At 33.6% G+C, this 20980-nt stretch overlaps 1 protein-coding gene across 1 annotated transcript in view; it reads right to left on the bottom strand.

The window, feature by feature from the left end:
* LOC149424099 (uncharacterized) overlaps positions 1–20419 on the bottom strand; it is a 357901-nt gene extending 337482 nt beyond the window's left edge. The window contains exon 1 of the mRNA XM_089651270.1: positions 20066–20419. The gene's annotated coding sequence lies outside the window, so the exon portion shown is untranslated. The remainder of the gene's footprint in view (positions 1–20065) is intronic.
* Positions 20420–20980: the final 561 nt, after the last annotated feature.

Raw genomic sequence — 20980 nt, 5'->3', positions numbered from 1 at the left:
AGTAGTGCATCGCCTTAAATCGACTTGAATTCGACGTAACTCATTCCGGTGCAGAAATATTGCGTTAAATATTCCTCGAGCGTCCCAGACTTATTCAACCGTTCATACCACTATATAAATACTCCTGGCACTAATAAGAATACTTTGAAATTTTTTTTAAATAAAACCACTTTTGCGCTATAATCGAACGTTTCTAGACTCCGTTTGTCTCCATTACCCAGTCATGGTGATGGCACACTAAGAATATACACATTTGGCCTGTATTATTGGTATTCCTCTTATACTAGGTAATCTCTTCAGTTGTTGGTTCGGGACTACGTAGATGAGTAACTTTACAGTCTCAATCATCGATCCATTTCTCAATCCTACTATTTCTTTCCTCGCTTCATTGCTTACACGATCGAACTAAGAAGTTAATGTTTTCATCCCACAACTCCTCGTGTTTTATAAATTACACCTACAACATCACACATAGTTTTTAAGAACAAAACTAAGGTCCCTCATGCCTCGAGCCGCACGAAGAAGGCAGAAAAAACAATGCCATCGATTTATGATTCGAGATTTTGACACCCAAAAGTATAAGGACGGGTTGTTTCCCAAAATTTGAACAATTCTTAAAATTTCAAGTTGATTTTCAAGTTCTGTGAAGGTTCCATTTTTAACTTCTGTTATTCTTTCAATTTGAAAAATTAATTTAAAACAATCATCACAATCTTCCGATTACATATCTGCCCTGATGATGGACACCGTAATTTCAGAAAAAAACAATATTTTATTTTATTTATTTATTTCACGCCTATTAAGGCTTTTACATACATATATATATAAAAAAATATTTACGAAATTATACAAGAAAATAGTGCAGGAAACGACTATTTAAAACAATTGCAGAAAAATAAATATAAAGTCAAAATATCACTGAACTTGATCTACACAGCATGCAGAAAACATAAAAAGTCCAAAATATTTTTTTATGTTTCAGTTGACAAAATTATTACATGTTAGTAAAATCAAATTAAATACCTTTATTAAAATTGATGTACTAAATATATCAACAACATCGTAGTATTTGTTTCCTAGCTGTTGAATCCGTCGCATAGGAGTGTGATATTGGGACGTTGATATAGAATTGATACAATAATATGGTAGGTACTGTCTTGTAACCGACCTGCTTATATGTAATATATTTAGAATAACTTTATATTATCCATACTAGTAAATTGTAGTAATATGTTAATGGAATCCTCAGCACGGAAGATCCCAGTGAGGATATCACTATCCCTATTTTTCACAAAAAAAGAAAGATAATAAAAACACTTATTATTATTAATGCCGTCCAAAACGTTGGCTAAAGAAGGAGGTAGCACAACACGGCATAATACCCTAAAAATAAATCACTATAATGCCAGCAATATTTTTTGCAATTTTTATCACAAATTCTCGCTTTATTGACAAATTATCCCCGGATTTACGTATTTTTGTTCACGTTCGATTTGATTTTTCGCCATTTGTGCCCAACAATCGTCCTCTCCGTATTTTAACGCGAGATTTGAACCTGACAAAAAATAAACGTTGAAAATATTGCGTCGTGAATGTCAAATAAACATAAATTAGTTTATACATCATTTTGAATGGGGAAATATTCCGAGAAATGCTTCAAACTTATAAAGTCTAGCTCGGGGAACGACAACCTTTTGAACAGGGAAGGCTTTATGGTTAATTTCGATTTAAAAATATGTATATTTTTTTAACTGTACTTACCTACCTACCTTTGTTTTAAATTTGACTAAAATACTTCAAATGAACGAGTTCATTGGAAATGGCAGCATAATTTACACGCATGTAATGCTCTTGGTGCCTATTGGTGCCTTTTATACAATAAAAATCGAGAAATGGCATAAGCCTCATTTTTAGTGGAGGGTATGGGTACCGCCGCCCGGGAACCTTTCATATATACATATGACAACCAACACCTCCGCCATTGGTCACCCCAATTGGTTCGCCACGATTGGTGACTTAGTAGGGGTGCCCGGATTCAAGGGGTATGGATTGTCAAGGTCTTGACGGCGGATGCGTAGGAGGGATGGATTCATACGTTTGTCACTTCTGGACACATCGACCCCCAGATTCCTACCATCCCCTCATACCCTTTTCCTTCCCAGAATTTCCTCTCATTCCTTTCCTTAAAAAGACCCTTCACATAGCATCTCCAAAGATGACATAATATGCCTGAGGGAAATTATTTTCTTTAGGCATTCCGGGTGGGATAGTGTTGTAAAAATGTAAAAAAATGTTGTGATGTAAAAAATATATCTTTTGGGGTGATTTTCACAAAAACGTGGCAAATCAAATTATTCAGAGGGACCTAGTCAATATATTATTACATACAGCATAATCTACATTGTATTTTTTTTAATAAATAGGTATAATGTAACTAACTAAATTTTCTCTACTTTCTATAAATATAATATGCATATACTATATATGTAAACCTTCGGGAAGAAATTTTCTAAATCATAGTGAAAACTTTATTAAAATCCGTTGCGTAGTTCAGAAGAACTAAGCACACAAACAGACAGACGCGGATAGCGACTTCGTTTTATACTATTTAATGATAAATTCTACGAAGAAAATATGTGGAATGAAAATTTACAATTTCCATCAAAGTCTGAAGGTGTAAAAGGAGTGGGATGGGAGCTTTCTTGGCCAACGGAATTATCTCTGAAAAGGGGGAAAACATAATAAAAGTTTGACAGTTCTGTGACTAAATACTAATAAAATTAACCAATCAATGAGGAAAACTTTGAATTAAAAATTCTCGGTAAATAAATTAAATTTGCCTCTATCTTTCCCATGTTACCTACTCATTAATAAATACCAAATGTTCAATGATATATGATAATATCAAGAATACATTTACTTATCAAGAACATTGTTATAAAGGAGGATGGCAGTCTACCTTTGTTACTCTGCAGCAAATTATAAAAAAAAAGTTTTTAAATAAAACTGCAAAAAAAAGTTAGTATTTTTTAATCGTAATAAGAAAAATAACTGCTATTAAAAATGCAATTTAATTCCTAGGTTACACAGAAAAATGTTTCCACATATTTTTTAGTTCTTGTTTTATGTGAAAGCATACAAGAGTCCCAACTGCTCCTAACCGTCTTGAGCCAGTGAGACTATGGCATCCAAAATTGAGGTGTGATGTGAGGCTGAAGGTAGTGGGGAGGAGAAGGAGATGGGGAAGAGGAAGGCGGGAAAGTACCTGGGTAATCAGATATGGTCACTAAACACGGCCAAAGCCGTAACAAGTAACGTTTCAATTCTGAATGGTGGTCTTACATAAGGACGGGTATCTTCCACCCTAGAACGTGCCTCAAATATACTTAACGCAAATATATTAGAAAATTGTAAAATTTACTTGCGTACGCCGAGATTGAACCCGCGACCTCCGGCTTGCTACTCGAGATCCTTACTCGAGATCATTATCATTAATAATATTATTCGTTGATACAAACACAACACAACAGCTTCAGAATTCGAAAATCGAACGTGTTTTAAAAACATACAGGGTGCGGCAAAAAGACGGTGTAGTTTTGAAGAGCTATTAAAATAAACGGTTCAATTTACAGACATGGGGTTTATTTTATATTGTTCGATACATCATGCCGGTTTATGCATCGACCAGAAGATGACATCAGAAATATGGTGGTCCCCAGCAGCGATACATTGATGAAGGCGATTTCTGAAGTTTTCGGCCGCATTTTGGCACAGTTTGAGGGGTAAATCGGCGATTTCCTCCCGAATTCGATCCTTGAGTTCTTCCAAGGTATTAGGTCGAAGTTTAAAAACATTTTCCTTCAGGTAGTCCCGCAGGAAGAAGTCACAAATTGCTGCCGGAAATCCCGATGGGTTGGGGAGGAAGTCGCCGAAGTCCCAGTGTTGTCCGGACCAAACCATGGTAGCTACTGAAAACAGCACGACCCTCCCGACACAATGAGACCCCTCCCAGGTTCCTGTCCGTTTTGCTGCGCATACCCTGTATATGTACAAAAAATGGTAAACGGATTCGAATCCAATTGAAAAATTTGACAAAATAGACTTAATACGTGGATTTAAAGAATAATTACTACTAATAATATACATATCAGGTACGTATAATAAATTATTACAGCAGAAAAATTCGGTAAGGATGAGGAAACAGGTTACAGACAGCTGTCTCAGTTCGACTATCCGTAAAAAAAATAATTTCCCGCTATTTAGTTTAGGGAATGCGGTAAAAGGGTTTAGCAGACAAAAGCGGTCCCTTTATAAATTCTTTTCTAAATCGATTTGAATGATTTAACGACCCCAGGGCCAACAGCCGGATCTCTATAGAAAATAATAAGCTGATATATTATTATAGAAATTGGGCATGGAAGCTTCGGTTCTGCTGTTGAGAGCCCCGTTGTAACCTCTCTTTCTGTTTCACGTGTCGTTTTTGAAAAAGAGGGATAGGTGACGATGGAACTATCAGCGGTACGCCTAAAGGATCCCGTCTGGCCTAAACAATGCGTGTTACCTGCTCATAAAATCCAAATGACCATTCTTCAGTGATATTTCTTGGCGTGAAATAAATCAAATGCTGAAACCACGATTTATTGAAAATTTTACGAAGTCCTAAAACACAAAATGTATACTAAAAACCACCTCTAATTTGAGAGCCGGGTTTTGGTACCTCTGCCATAGGTCACTACAAGTAGTTCGCTACGTTTGGCGGTTTAGCAGGGGTGCCCGGGTTCATCGGGTGAGGTGTGTTCCGGATGCGCCCGCCCACCAGATAAGTGGCGTGCTAGATCGGGAGATTCTGGTTTGGGGAGATCCTTTGACCTCTCCAACTGATCTCTCAACCCATCGCCTAACTCCACAGTGGGAGTGATATATTCATAAGTCCGTCACTCCTGGATACTCTGATCGTTAGATTCCTACCAAACCCTCATACCTTTTACCTGCCAGATCATCCTGTTCATACCATACCATGGGTTCGAAGGCTATGGGCAGCTGGGGCATTTGAATTGATCCAATCTTCTTGAGTTTTTCGTTGAATTTTCTCTTATCGGACGATCAAACAACCCAATTTATGGAAAATTGCGTTGATTTGATGATTTTGTCGCACGTGAATTCCTAAACAACTGGGCCTAAATGTACTTTCAACTTCTTTTTAAAAATACCCTCCGCAAGAAAATGATATGGGCTTCAAATCTCACTTGTGAAGCTAAGCAAAATGATAAACTAGAGGAATTATACCCAATAAATACTGCATTGACAATCGTCGTTTGACATTGGCAGGTCGATCGAGTGACATCAGCAATCAATCACGATCACAGGTTGGAAAATGAAAATACGCGTGGAGATAGATGCTCCTAATTTTTCCTGCAAATAATGTCATGACGTTGTTTCGCATAACGATGCTGGCAGAACTTACATTATAATACCTACATAACTGTTTTGTACCTTAAAGCATATCAGCTGAAACCTAAATTACGAAATATATAAATATTGTTTTTATATGCATGTAGGTAATAAAAGAGAAAAGTATTAATTATTGTACTTATATGTGTATGAACGTCATTCATAAAAAAATAAGATACAATTTCTACGAACAAATATACACATTGTGGTTTGACATTATACATTCATTAAAAAAATACTTTGCAAAATACCACTAATTATTGAAGACAATATTAGCGACTTTCAAACGAAAATATGAGACAGAAAAATCTAGGAATTTATCGATCTTTGCTACACGGAGAAAACTTCATGATAAACAATATTGCTAATTTATTGAAAAAACTCTTAAAATTATTCGTATTCCTGTTAAAAGCGGGATTGTAGGCCATCAACCGAAGGATTTAAAATTATCCTAAATACTTTAAGTAAAATACCAATGTTTTGTCACGAAGTCCGAACACGTGTTCGTAAAAGTCGTCACATCTTTGCATTTTGGTGTGATATTATTAAGACCAACGGAGTACGATAAACACGTGTTTCGATATTATTACGAATTTACCAACACTCTATGAGGAAGCGGTTTACAGACCCGTTTTTAATAGGGTGACGAATAATGTGAAGAGATTTTCAATAAATCAGTATTAATCTTTTTTCTTCGTGTACCACTAATCTAATCCGACCATATCGCCTTCGGTTATATTTAACTGTATCTACTTCGACTAAGAACTACCAACATATTCTTAATTTTTGTAACGCACCTTTTTATTGGCTGCTTATCTTACGTATGTACGATTACAAGATTCTTTCCTTCTACCTTCTACCACTAATTTCATTGAAATATTTTAAGCCTATTGATACTAATACCTATAATAATAATACTAAAGAATAAGCGTTCTCAGTCTTTTTTAGATAAGTAACGATTAAAAGTTTAAACCTAGGTTAAAAAAATATTACACCAATACAATTAAATGAGTTAAGTATACAAAGTACCTAACTGTTTTAATTCATATAAAAATTAATCAATAATGACATACGTATTTGTTAATATATTAATTTGATAGGTAGATAGCCCAAAACAATATAAAATAAGAAACTACAGCTGGGCACACTTAATTTTGCATCCTGCCAAAAAAGGAACTAACGCAGAAACAATTAAGGAGCGTTTTCACAAAGACAAATATCTAGGTTTTTGTTGATTCTTATTCTCTATGGCTAGCATTACACTTGTAAGTTTTTTCGTAAATTTACGACTTCTAGCCAATGGGCATCTTGCATTTTGAAAATCCAATGCACCCATTGGCTAGAAGTCGTAAATTTACGAAAAAACTTACAAGTGTAATGCTAGCCTATGTACCATGTAGCATAGGGCATGGATGTGTTCTAGAAATGGCTAATTCAGATTTACCTGCAACATGTCTTATACAAAATGATACATATTCACTAAGAGAACCATCTACATACTATTTATGTAAAAGTGAAATAACTAGGTAGGTATATAATGTAAAATAACAGTTATTAGCTTATTTCAGGGTATCTGAGTAGGCCACCAGTTATATAAGAAATAAACTTTATTTCTGATTTAAAAATTCTGAATTCTGATTCCCTATTAAAAGTTTTGCCTGCATTTTTTGTATGTACGTACAATAGTAAGCCTTATATTTTGAATTAAGGATTTTTACTTCAATAATTACAAAATCACTTTGTGGCGTCATTTAAATTTAAATAAAATATATAAGTTTATAAACACCACTATTTAATCAAAAAGGATCGCCATGTTTTAAAACCAATGATTTATTTGTCAGGATAAACGTATAATGAAAATTAACAAATTTAAAAATAGACAGATAAATAAGTAACAATAAAAATATTATAATGTTATTTCTTTTATGTAAAAAAAATAAATTTACAGTTATTTCGTTGCAAGTTTGTACTTTGAAAGACAAAGCAAAAATATTTATTTTAATATATTAATTGTATATTGATTTTATTGTAGAACGAAGATGTATTCGTATTTCGCAATGCGAAAACTTTTTTTTTCATATTTACAGATACTTGTCTATTGTGAAAATTTGCAATTTTCGACTTATTTTTAAATAAAGATGGCTTTTCGCAAATGAATTGAGTTTTCGTGTTAATCATCATGACTCAACATTTAATTAAATTTAAATTTAAGGATTATCATAAAATATTGATACAAACTGATTATTCCCTTAAGTCAGATTAAAAAAAATTGTACTTATTTCTCTATATGATAACACTCCTTAATTTTGAAATCCGGTTCCATGGCAACTCAGGATATTGGCAATTAAACACACTTTTAAAAAGTGATGAAAAAAAACATGTCAATAACACCTAACCTATTTAAACTAGTTTTTTTCAATACTTTCATGACTTTACATAAATCAATGTTCAAGAGTGTGTTGAATTGTCGCTGTCCTAAGTTGCGCGTTACGCGGTTACCGTTACGTGGACTTGAAGATGGACTACAAAAAGAAGGAATTACATAATGATTTTAGTGACGTCACCGATGATAAATTTGTACAGAGATGTGGGCACCTAGGCCGTAAGACTCAATGACAGCATCTTCCGGAAAATCTATACATAGCACATATACCTATCGACTCCATAATGGTGTATGGTAATTTATGTACAATATTAGATCGTGTGGGGAAAGCAATAACTGAAGAGAGAACAAACCAGTCCAAAGAAAGAGAAGATCAAAAATTGAGATTATTTTTTGCAAATTGGCGCTTCTATGGTTCAGTCTATTCTGGCGTTTATTGCCCTTTCAAATGTGGTAGTAAGCAACAAGTTGTGGTAAGAAACATTATAAATAAATAAATTCGTCTTCAATATGTAATTGCAAATTCACCTCGTGGCGACATTTATTTATTATTTATTTATTTGTATAAAATAAATAACTTTGTATACACCACTATTTAATCAAAATAATCGACACGTTTCAAAACAAATGGTTTCTTGGTCAGAATAATTAAATTTTTGTGTCATAAACAGGATTCTGTTGTATTAATTTATAAATATTTATTTTTCGGAATAACTTTATTGAGTAAAACCTCAAATTGTAAATTTAATTATTGAAGACAATATTAGCGATTTCTAAACCAAAATCTGAAACAGAAAAAATCAGAAAAGGATAGGTCACATCTAGGTGTCCCGGCAAGACAAGGGTCCTGGGTTCGAGTCCTAGATGTGATCGTATCCTTTTCTGATTTTTCTGTTTCAGATTTTCGTTTAGAAATCGTTAATATTGTCTTCAATAATTAACTATTACAATTTGAGGTTTTACTCAATAAATTTATTCCTAAAAATAAATATTCATTCTAGACTTGCAGAAAAGTCAAAAGTCATGTCGCACATTAAAAAAAATAAATAAATAAGGATAGGTTTATCTAAAAAAATGCCGTCTAGATTGCATTTAGTTCGGGTTGAATCTTGCGATCATACATAAAGATAGTTGCCAGAAAAAAATGAAGACAATGTTGGTAGTTCTTATTCGAAGTATGATACAGTTAAAAGTGACCGAGGGGAATAGGGTCCCATTAGCTCAGTGGTAGAGCGGTGTCCCGGCAAGACAAGGGTCCTGGGTTCGAGTCCTAGATGTGACCGTATCCTTTTCTGATTTTTCTGTTTCAGATTTTCGTTTAGAAATCGCTAATATTGTCTTCAATTATTAATTTATAAATGTTTTGGAATCTTTTTTCATTTTTGACGGCCTCCGACTAGCCTAAATTTATTTGGATTGATTTGTGTTATTTCACAATTTAATAATTTTTGACGGCCTCCGACTAGCGTAAATTTAATTGGATTGATTTGTGTTATTTCACAATTTAATGATTTAAAATAATATAAGGTATATTTGCGGCACGTTCAAGAGTGGAAGATATTATCAGTATTGCCCTGGTGTAAGACCATGTCAGGTATCACGTTTCTACGTTATGATGTACGTAGGTATTTTGATGAAGAAAAATAGCCAACCTTAAAAGTATTGTTTTGTTATTAGTACTTCTTTCTACCTGTTTCTAATAAAAGATGCATTTAAGTATGACAAAAGTAATCGAACGGGTTTCTTTGTGTTTTACTGAAAGTTTATTAGGAAACCTATCAATTCATTCGTTAAGGCGATGCACTGCGTGGTAATGCAAAATTATGTGTTTTTGTTTTGAAAATTTGGTCGCCTAGAAATGTTTCAGATACTTTATTTAAATACTGCGAATAGAATACATCTTGGCCTTTGAAATAATCGAGTAGCTTTTAGATAAGTCTTTTAATAAGCCCAGAAAAAAATAATGTATGGACCTATGAAAACTGCTTTAAAGTTCAAAATCTCCTACGTACGAATCCATTTTCGGTTATGGTTTTATTGTATAATGTGACAAATTAAGTTATTTATAAAATGATCGGAAAAAAAATAAATATTTATGCCTGAACATCCACAAAATAAAATAAAACACACTTTTTGGCCATGTTTTTTTCTTGCATAAATCAAAACAGGCGGATGGTGTTAAGCGGGAATTTAAACCTTATCACCATCTACGTAAGGGGTATTATTGATAGCGGCTCGATTTAAAATATTATACGACGTAGTGCATCGCCTTAAAGGCGTGCAATTCAGTTTTTAACCGTATTACATAATAAAATAGAATAATTTAATAATAATCTTTAAAAATTTAACAATATTTTATATCAGTAAGTATTCTCCGTACATATCTACTGTGTCAAGATTGCAGGAATTAATTGCTAACCAACTGATAAAATAGGATCTTGGACCTAACGCGATGCAATGTTCTAGGTCCGTAGAAAAAAAGGCGATTTGCGGTCCGGGTGTTGCGATTCGATATCATCTGGCTACCGCAATTTCTGTTGTTATTATTGTTAATGATAACATACACAATTATTATTATTATTATTCGCTTTAATCTGAAAATGACCGCAAAGGATAGGTCCGGGATCCGAAAATTGCCTGCGGTTGGCGAACATAGAACAACAGAAGGTAAGTTATTTTTTTATTTGTCTGCTAAATCGAACTTTTGACAATGTCACAAGAAAGGGAAAAAAACAGTTTTTTTTATTAAATAAACATATTGTGCTGCCGGAAGTAGTTAGTCTGTGTACAATAATACTCAAAACAGAGTGAGATATTATATCCGAAAGAAAAAACGCAACCTAACCTAACCTAAAAACGGATCCCAACTCAACAACCTATCTCGAAGTAAGATGGGATGAACAAACCCTCGTCACAGTTGAAGCTTTATCTGTGGTTGGGGAGATTATTTATTAATAATCTCTTCAAATTATTGGTAGTCCGGTTAAAAACGGGATTGCAGGCCGTTTCCTCATAAACTTTTAGTAAATTCCTGATATATCGGAACACGCGTTCATGCACCTGCTTTACCAATATATAGTGCATATTGCCTTTATAAGATATAGTGACTAAATGCGAAAATAATAGGATTTTAATGAACATGTGTTCCGACGTCGTGATAACATATTCGTTTTTTACTAAAAGTTTATCAGGAAACCTATCAATTCATTCGTTAAGGGATTGCACTTCCATGTTTAATTTGAAGAGATTTTTCCTAAGTTGGCAATACTCATTTTTCTACGTGTAGATTTGAATAGTCAGTTATTTCCCAACCTTCCTCTTACATATATCCTTACTTTCCCCAATATTGGAGATGCCCTAGTACAACTGGATTCGTGGGTATTTCAAAAATTTGAAAAAAGTACCCTAATCAAATATATTAATACATCGACCCTCCGAAAAAGGATCCATTTGAATAGGGCAACATTCCCATCTAATATTTTAATATAAGACGACCATGACTCATTTAACATGTTGCTCTAAATACTAACTGAATTAAAATGGTTAGCTGTGATGGAAACACGAATATTCTAATCAAGACAACAACAATAATCATCATAGAGACTTTAATTAAATATTACATTAGTATCCTTTGCAGGCGATCTGCGCAGGTGTGCGAGTTACACTGAGATAACTATGTACCTACGCCAAACTATGATACGAGTAGACTCGTCTTATACAATTAAAAACTGCACAGTATATTTATATGAACATCACACAATAGTATTTATTTGTTGTTTTTGTGTTTAATTCGTAGAACTCCATTTAATTTTTTATAAATTTAATTTAGATTAAATTTGATAATATTATTATTAAGTTCTGCAAGTGTTTTAGTTTTTTATTATTGTGACAGCTGTTTCGGCTTACAAGGCCATTTTCAAACTGTGGTTAGTCCACATTGAGACGACGTTTTTATACTATTTCAAATGTAAATTTTGAAGGTGCATACATTGATTTATTACTGGTTACAACGATGACAATATGATCTATTGTTGGTTAAACCAATCTATGTTTTCCCCTCAGTAAATGGTAATGGGTTCTTAATTATTTACTAGTGACTTTATTGCTATGAATTATTTGGGTGCATTATACTGCTTGGGTTTTGTGAAAATACTGAGAAGTGGTGAGTAAATTATTTTCCGTACTTTATTAATTAGTGTTAAATTTGGGTCATTCGTTCGTTTATTGATTTCTAATTGTTCAAGTAAATTTAATCTAATGCCCTTTTTTTCTATATGCAATGGTTTAGGACCCTTGTTGTTAAGTGGGGTATGATTATTCACCAAGAGATGTTCTGCGAATTTTGAGGATGTGTTTTTATTATTGTAGATCATATTGTAGATCATATTGTCATCGTTGTAACCAGTAATAAATCAATGTATGCACCTTCAAAATTTTCATTTGAAATAGTATAAAAACGTCGTCTCAATGTGGACTAACCACAGTTTGAAAATGGCCTTGTAAGCCGAAACAGCTGTCACAATAATAAAAAACTAAAACACTTGCAGAACTTAATAATAATATTATCAAATTTAATCTAAATTAAATTTATAAAAAATCACACAATAGTCTCAGTGGCAATATGGACAATATGCAATAAGCATGTTACAAAAATTAATATTCACCTATCTAACTTTTTTATTATTTTATAAATGTCGTTATCATAAAACCACTTTTGACAATGTCCAAACTGCTCGTGATACTAGAACTAAAGCACATAATCTCTTACAAATCACTTTCGCTAAAACAACTTTTGGACAGAGAAATTATAGATATTTTGCAACAAGGCTATGTAATGCTCTCCCACTAGCCATTAGACTGAACAGTTTTTTTTTTGAAATATAAAACAGACACCAAGTCTTGGATCATCAGCCAAGACAGATCCAAGATCATTTTTTTTATAAAAACCCTTTCATAAGTATGTACTCCAACTAGATTTTATTTTAGACAATTTATCATTTATTCTTATTATTTATTATTTTTTATCATCTTCACATTGTCATTTGATGTAATGAAATCTTATATGTATCAAATAATATGTAAACATTAATGTATGTATCCAATACGTCTGTCTCGGTTCCATGATAACTCAACACAGTGACAATTCAACACACTTTTAAAAAGTGATATAAAGTCATTAGAAACGATGGAATTTTTTTTAACCTAACCTACTTAACCCAGTTAATAAAGCTTTTGTTTCATCACTTTCCATGACTTTATATAACTTTTTAAAGATGTGATGATTTATCCGGTCACCGTCTGTCTCGACACAGGTATATCCTAGCGAGACAGAATTAAAATACTATTCAGTTTGAATTTTTCAAAGGTCGCTCTAAAACGATCGAAATCTAAAATATTTGCACTAAATAAATTAACATTAAAATCTGTTTCTGAATCAGCAGACACTGTTGGATTAGACTCTTGCTTAGTGAAATTTGCACAGCCGGCAGAAAATTTTCAACTCTTTGATACTAGAGGCAGGTCTACTATAAATCTATGTACATTCAGCCTTGTGAATTATTGGGCTTAACGTATTCAAATCATAGGGCCGCAGCAGCAAGGTCGGCAGTGGAACAGCTACGCCACCGACACCGCCACCATCAAATAGGTACGGGTACGGAGGCCGCTATTATTTAAAATGGCCGCGGTGGGGGAAATTAAAAAAAAAACACACACACACCGTTCCATTACACTCCATAATATACATTATAATCTAAGCGGCGTTTTAATGACTTGCCGAAATTACAAATTACTATTACATTACGAACGATGACAGTGTTTCCAGATTTGGTCGTAGGACATGATTATTATCAGAGCGGGGACGAGGCATTCTATCGCCCGGGCGTCCATTTTAAATCGCTTCCACTCAATATGGCAACAATTTAGTTTTGAAGCGAAAGTGAAAAATGATATAATTTTCATTTAAAATGGGTGATATTTTTTTATACTTAGGTAGTGACTTCGTGAAATGAGAGTGTGCCCAGTTGTTAGGCCCTCCACAATAAAGACCAATGTCTAAAAGTAAAACGATATCTTAGAATCAATTGAAGATCGTAACTGATCTAGATCTTAGTAAAAAATGTAGCCCTGTTAGGTACTAGGTACTCTTTATAAATGCATTCGCTAAATACGTGTTAACATATGACTAAATAAAGATTAGAACAAAAACATAAAAAAAAACTAATTTTCCGGCTTTCTCGTCAATGTTGGCAACCTTGAACAATGGAGCATTCTTTACCCCGCCACGACTCGGAATATTTTAATATTAATTTATAACGTTCCAAAAAAAAGTTCATCATAGCGGAATTAAAATGTAAAGGTCCGCTACTGTCCTTAAACTGTATAAAATCTTGTACCTAAAGGCTTTTTAAAAATGTCTTTAATTTTGAGCGCAATTAAACGGATAACATTATTAAAAAAGAACAGATATCCAGAGACAAATTGAGTAAGGCGATGTGCAAATTGATGGTCTCAAATAAATTAGAAAAAAATGCAATTTTTCAACAACCTGAAACCAGAGTGCAGCCAAAAATGTAGTCCTCTGCCATCTACCGTCGAGACACATAGCTGAACCTTCTCTGCAAAATGCCGAAGGGACAGCGCGCACCATCTAGCGGCGACGCCCGAAGCTCGTCCGTGAAAAACCGACGCGGAAACCTGGAAATCCGAAACCGAGAAAATGCCGCAGCGTGTAGGGGTGAAAAGCGCAGAATAATAGCAGGTTATATCATACTGAAAATAAATCAATTTAAAACATGCTTTGTTAAAAGGGAAGCTTTTCAAAAATGTCGTAAAATGTCTAAAAATGCCTTGCATCGTTTAATGAGTATTTTGTGGCAGGGACGTGGCAGCGATGTTTTTCAATTTTAGTAAATTAATTCCCAATACAGAAAGTTTTGATTAACTTTAGATATATTTTTCCAGGTTTATACAGTGTTATAAAACTTACTCCTGTTCAGGTGTGGGAGTAAAAAAAATGCACAGCATCGTTTCTTGCCAATGACAACCACTAAAAACATCTGGCTGCCATTGGAAAAACGACAGAAAATGTTTCAGGTTTATTTTTTAATGCATCTTTCAAATAGATTCAACGACAGGAACTATATTGTCACCATATAGAATTATGGCCCCGATAGAAGACGAATACAAACGAGCTTTTATATTTCCTAACACGATACCCATGTATGCTTCCCTGATTTGTGGGAATAAATTGAATCTCTGTCGTTCGTTATATATTTTATTCGTCAATCTTCGGTTTCTAGTACATTCATAAAGACATACTGCACACCTAAATAACATTACAGATTTTCACAAGCAAGTCGAGTTTGAACAGCGAGGCGAGGTAGCCAACACGACCCAAGGTCGCACCTTTCTACCGGCGAATTTCAGATGTGTTGTGTTCATCATTATATATATTATAGCATAGCTTTAAATTATACATTTAAAGATAGGTACTCGCTGATCAGGCCGCCATAACCTGATTTATATATCAACAAACATTCATGATGACATTTCGATATTTTTGTGCTAAATAATCGATCACTGAGAAGGGGTCCCCACTCGGTAGGTAGAAAGAGAACGAATATATCTATTAGTAATTTTGAATGGAGCTGACAGATTACTCTATACGGATCATGGCTTGTCATATTTCAGCGTATACTAGTACTATACTTCAGTATTGCCCTCGTGAAATACCACCATTCATCGAAATATTGCTTGAAATGGCTTTAGCCGTGTTAGGTGACCAGATCTGAATAGCCAGGTACTTCCCCACCTTCATTTTCCCCATGACCTTAAACTCCTTCCCCTCCCCACTACATTTATACCCGCGGTTAGGAGCTGTTGGGACTTTCATAAAAGCATGTGAAATAATATCAGTACTTAGGACCTTATAAAAATGATTCTACATATTCGGAAAGTTCTTATTTAATACTAGCTGTACCCCGCCACGCGTTGCTGTGGCTCAGTAAGTCTGTGCAGACAGAGAAACAATATCGTGTGTTGCTTTTACGTCCAACGGATTGCACTGTTAAAAAAACATGTTTGTCCAACAGATGGCGTTATTTAAAAAAAAATGTTTTTATCTGTCACATGTGACATCTATATGTATAATATGAAAATACACGCGTATTCAAATGTAAAATTGTGTCAAAATTTCAGAGCAATTGGTGTATTAAGACGGTATATTTATATTATATTGAATATAAACTAACTAACCATCACGCCGTTTCCCCGCAGGGGTAGGCAGAGAGAACGGACCGCCAAACAACTCGGTCTTGGCACACACTCCTTGCCTCATTCACATTCATACATCGTCTCATACATACTCTTCTATTGTTCTGACTCTTGACATGGCCCGACTCAAGTATCTGATTCACTTGGTCGTGCCATGTCTTCCTCGGGCGTCCCCGACTTCTGCTACCATTCACATTTAAGATATATGGCAATATCTCCCAGTGCAACAGTCCTGGATTCCACAAGTTCCTCATTCTGTACATGTACATAGTATAATCAATTGAAAGGATAGAATAAAAATCATACCACGTCATCAACATAGTTGACATCATCAGTAATACACATATGTAAATATACATCAGGTAGAGCGTAAAAGCTTTGACTCGGGATTAAGCGGTCGGTCGTGGTTCCAAAACACCGCACAGTGCAAATAGAATATAATATTAATTTTAATACAGTGTTTTTACAGGATAAACATCTCCAAAATCTTAAATAATTGCAAAATCACTTTGTGGCGTCATTTTAATTTAAATAAAATAAATAATGTTGTAAACACTACTATTTATGTATTGTTATCAAGTTTAATTTGTAGAACTCCATTTTAATTTTTGTTTTTTTTTTTTATATATTCAACATAATATAAATATACCGTCTTAATACACCACGGTTTTATAATGCCGTCAGAGGGCGAAATAGCTGTCACGCGTAATAATAATTACACAGCATAACTAGTTTAGTAATAAACTGTTTTTTTGTGGGTATGATTTGAGATTTCCACGGCCAAAAGTATTATAGTGATTTTTTTGGGGTATTATGCCGTGTTGCGCTACCTCCTTCTTTAGCCAACGTTTCGGATAGCATTGGAGTGTCCAATATGTTTTCACAAACAAACAAATCACTATGTTTTGTTGTAAATTTAATAATAATACTGTTGAATATATAAAAGAAAAACAAACAAAAACCATCACTATTTAATCAAAAAGTATCGATTTGTTTCAAAACAAATGGTTTCTTCGTCAGGATGAACGTATAATTTTGTTTTGAAACACAACGATCGTTGTTGATCAAATGAGTGGTGTTTACAAAGTTATTTAAATTAAAAATCTTTTATATTACATACATAATTCATTGCAGAGCGGATGGTACTATGTGAACCATTAGAGAGATTACTTGGGATGAAATAAGATTTTTGTGAGAATCTCCCAGAAGTTAGACGTGAGGCGGATCAAGGAAGGAAATGTTGGGTAGGACACGATTTCTGAATGAGTTTGTATGAGGTACTCAAATACTGAAATGAGGTGTTGAAAGGGCCAACACGGAGGAGAGAAATTTTACCAGAATACATCTCACCGCCTCACCACCCCAAAACATGTATAGTATTACGTAACGTTTGTATTAATACAAAAACTTTTGTAGTAATTTAAAGAAGATTTAGGACAAATATATTTTATGAAGTGGCGGGACATTTGTAATGCATATTGTATGAGGTACTCAACGCTAAAGGAAGGAGATAGAATTTGTTAATTCGGGTCTTCAAATGTCACGGAGCAAATTAAACGAGTCATTGAAATAATCCCTTCTCACGCTGTCGAAGACGTCAATGAGGGGGTGTTCTGCCCTTATCAATTAGTTTCATGTTGGCGAAATCATTCAGATCCTCAACACAGCGGAATATATATATGAATGTAATATATCTGATATAAAATCATCCATGTATTATTAATTTTCAACCTTCCACTTTCCCGCTCCCATTTTCTTCCACTTTTCAACATCATGCCTTTATCTAGGAGGCGTTATAATCTCACTGGCTCCGGGTGTCCAGGTTGTGGAACATCACTGTGCAATCCTACTAAATACAAACCATTGCTAACCATATACCTTCACAAATTTACATCTTTTCTTACCCAGAGAGACAAATAAAAAGGGGTTCTTATTTTGAATTTGCCAACAAGTAGGGTACGTATCTACTAATAATATTTGTGTATGAAAACTGAGACTGCCTTATTACTAGGCGGGCCTTTCGGCCGCTCAAGGACTTGAGAGAGTCATGACTGTAGCTTCGGCTCCAGGTGACGTGGTGATGTCATTATCACCAAATTACCTGCCCATCGGCCCACTCCACCCGTACCCACAGCTGCAGGTACAGATATATAGTACATGGCACGTGTAATAATCGCAGGTAGTGATGCGAATCATACATAGCCTTCTCAATCAATACCTACACATCACGTGTCAACCTAATATTGTTATCTGTCAACATGCAAAGATGGTAGAAGGATAATAAAAAGATAAAAATGTTAATGTTCGTTTGTTCAAAATCTTAAATCTCCGAAAGTTCTTACCCGATTGTTTTGACATTTTGACACAATTTTGCGTGCGAAAACGCGTGTTTTTATATACCTATATTATACATATGTATATATATGTCACCTGTGAAGGGTTAAAACATGTTTTTTTTAAATGAAAAACAGCGCCATTTCTTGGACACACATAAATTTTTTGAAAACAGCTTGATCTGTTGGACGTAAAAGCAACATGCGCTATTTTTTCTCTATCTGCGCAGACAGACGGAGCCACGGCAACGCGTGGCGGGGCACAGCTAGTAATAATAATAATGATCATAATTTATTCGGTACTTTCCAGATCTTTACGATTTTCCAGAACTATTTTAGGTACCTAAATATCCAGATACGCTAGACATCCATTTAAAAATAACTTTTACAATGAGGAGCATAATAATAATAATAATGGACAATTTTTATAGCGCCGCTTTTGTGAGATATCACCTCAGGGGAGCATCTATTAGTCTCCGGAGAAGCTAAATAATGAATTTTAATAGCTATTTCGTTAAAATTTAAATTTCTTCTCATTGTTTTTTTTTAATAATTTGTGATGTCTAGCTTATTTGTATATTTACCAAATTTTATTTTTTAATTATTATTTTATAGTTCAACTTTTTTGCATACTTATATAATTATTTTTTATTTTATAGTTCAAGTTTTTTATAAACTGTCCACGTATCATTTTGTTCTGTTTTCTCCTAAAGGTTTAAACTCTTTGGCTGTAAAAATACCAATAAACAAAAGTCAGTCACAGAACACCAAACAGTAAGTAGACAAAATAGTGACAAAACCTTGTCGGAAGAATATATTGTTACTCAAAGGAAGGAGTTACTCCACAATATTCAATAAAATATTATGAAGTAGGTAGGTACTTCCAACTTTTTTATATCCTTATTTATCATATCTCATTATTTTATTTGAACTCCAGCTAATAGAAAAATAGTATTCCAGTACATTTTCGTAAAAACTCGTAAAGAAAATTCAGAATCCTGTGAATACAAATAAAATATTTTAAAGGCACATTATTTTAGAATCAAATTTATTTTTAATAATTTATGCTGATAAATTCAAGAGAAAAGTACATTTCTAATGTGAGAAAATTCTAGCGAAAATGTGTATCGCGATTCACGATCTGCATGTAAAAATTCTGTTTAAAAATATTTTATCATGTGGATTGAATGACGTAATCCCATCACTTAATGTTATTTATAGTACAAAACACTGTAATTATTTATAGAAAACCTAAATATTTACATGAAAGCTGTTTTGACAGTTCTCACTCGAAATAACTCCAAGCGAAAACAGTAGCAATGTAAACAATGTTGATCTGTCAATGTTGCGAGGGACCATTTGAAATGGATATTATTTATTTATTTTAAAACTTTGGTAATATGTTCAATACAAGAGATGACAGATATACTTTCAAATGTCGTTACGCAAGATATTGTACATATAAAACACATCGTATAATGTCGCGATCATGTTTGCGAGCAATATTATTTGAAGGTTGACAATCAGTAAAGGTTCAACACAATCTAACCTTACTTTGCTCTCCTAAATTATAACAACTATAAATGTAATTCAGTCATATGAGTGAATAAATATAAACACTTACCTACGAGAACAATTGGCATCACTTTTTCAGTAAGTATCGCGAATATATCTCCCGTTTTGGCAAGTTTATACACATACAAAATATTTTCAAGGTCTCGCAATAAACAATGACTACAAGTACCATAAAAGCACAACAAAGTTAGCTTGTCATAAACACCGATTTAACGAATTAAACGTGAAATTACAAAAACTTTATAAAACCGATTATAGTTCCAACAATCACAAATTTAACTTCAAATAAGATGACAAATTCTCAGCAAACGACGTCACAGAATTTTGTAGTTTTCAACATGGCTACTCAATACATTGAGAATTTATACCTACAAAATTTCTTCAAACGTTCCGTATTTTGCAGTAATGTAATCGTCAAGCAAAAGTCCTGAATCAACCGCCTGAGATGTAACTCTTCTCATACGCATAATACGACCCTTTTTAGGCAGCACGTTTAAGCTTTCTTCAAAACTTGCCTCGTGCAGAAGAAACAACTACATAAGCAAAATGTTATCGCCGAATAAAATATAAATGTGTAGTAATTAATTTTGATGTACCTATGGTAAATTTATTTAGCAAAATAACTAATTCATTGTATTTTAGATGCTATTTATAAATAAAATATTTGGCTGTTTCTTATCCTCTGCTGAATTATTATGTTTTACTCCATCGATAAAATTCCCATTGGAAAACACGGAAAAATTAGATTTTTTGATAACAGAAAAATAATTTCAGAAATAATAGGGGAGCTAAGAGTAGTAAGTACCTAAAATTTAAAAAAGTGGAGTGATTTAAAAACAAAAAACTAAAAACAGTTCCCAAAATACTTTATACGAGTAGTTAAGCGCACTTGAAGTGAAATGACACTAAACTGCGCTATATAAATTCCATGTTATTATTATTATTATTATACAAATATAAAAAT

This window comes from Hesperophylax consimilis, chromosome 4, assembly GCF_061612785.1.
Source record: "Hesperophylax consimilis isolate HC1 chromosome 4, BYU_Hcon_1.0, whole genome shotgun sequence".
NCBI classification, from domain to species: Eukaryota; Metazoa; Arthropoda; class Insecta; order Trichoptera; family Limnephilidae; genus Hesperophylax; species Hesperophylax consimilis.
The sequence above is the reverse complement of the archived record's forward strand: the minus strand, read 5'-3'. Positions and strand labels throughout refer to the sequence as shown.